The sequence below is a fragment of the Corvus brachyrhynchos genome, unplaced genomic scaffold, assembly GCF_000691975.1.
Source record: "Corvus brachyrhynchos isolate BGI_N302 unplaced genomic scaffold, ASM69197v1 scaffold663, whole genome shotgun sequence".
Lineage (NCBI taxonomy): Eukaryota > Metazoa > Chordata > Aves > Passeriformes > Corvidae > Corvus > Corvus brachyrhynchos.
This window is the reverse complement of record NW_008237243.1, coordinates 104,642-106,003: the sequence shown is the minus strand read 5'-3', so window position 1 is coordinate 106,003 and position 1,362 is coordinate 104,642.

Here is a 1,362-nt window from a genome sequence, read left to right as displayed (position 1 = left end):
CCACGGCGGATTTTTCGGATTTCTCTCCTTCGGACATCTCTCCGTCACTTGCCACCGAAACAGGCGAGCCAGCTCTGCTGCCACAGTCAAGGTCTATCAGTAGGTTAAATAAAAATTGCCAAGTGTGTGATAATTCTAACACTGATGGATCCCCAGATGGAAGGTCACACCGGATAGCACAGCCTATCTCCTGCCACAGCCCAAAATCCAGGGCGGTGTCTCTGTCCGGGGAAATGCCATGCGGGGCAGCCCAGTCTAATAACTCACAAAGTGAATTTTCAGGAATGGAGGCGCGCATTATACTGAAAACACCTTTCCAGACCGTTAGCACAGCATCGGTTTTTAAACCACTGTTCGCCATTTTCTCAGTCCCGTCGGACATCCCGGTCCGGGGGGGAGAAGGGAATAGAGTACCTCTAAAGAAATTTGGCTTGGCTTGCAGCATGCAGGACATGTTGCAGCATGCAGATCACGTCGGCATGCACCAAATATTACTGTATCTCGCAGCCGTAGGAGAGGAGAGAAGAGATCCAACAGGCAGGAATTGTGCAGCAAGATTATTTAATTATTTTACAAACTCTTTTATAGACTTTTTTCTTCATAGTCTAATTGGACAAAGGATCAGCCACCCCTTGGGGGTGATTGGCTAAAATCCTAAAACATCCATTGTCAAAATATTTTTCTACTGTACCATAAACATAGTTCTACAAGGTCACAGGTGTTCATAGTTTATAGAACTTCTGCTAATCTCTTCATGAGAGAGAAAAGTATCTCACGGGCTTAGAAAGAAGCAAGAAAATTCTTGCTAGCAGCAATATTGTATCCACAAAAACCTGCCCTGAAACTACACAATGCAGGATGGCCTGCATGACTTCCAGACGCCGTGGCAAAGGTCAGTAACAGATGGGGAAAGAATGGATGTCTCAAACTCATTGCCTTCTGCCCTGAACTCCCTTCCTTGTTGTCAGGGAAAGGGAAAAGCAAGGATGTAATGAAACCCTCTCACTATCTGGGACAGCCACCGACACCCACGGGAAAGACCACTGTATTCATACTCAGTGGATAATCCCATCCTTTTAATAATTTTCTTTTTATTTATTCTGTATATATGTTGCAGATTATCAGAAGAAACAATGTGTTATTCATGTTGATTTAGACAGTATTAATCACTGTGTGCATTTTTGTTTAATTGTATTTGTGATTTTTGTATGTTGTAATCAGAAAATATGTTTTGGGCAACTGTCCTTATCACCCTCAACATCATTGGTACCATACGAAGAGAGGAATCCTCAAACTTAGCCTGGGGATTGATAAAAGTATTTGTGCTTATTTGGAATCTAACGGACCAAGGGATATGTGTCT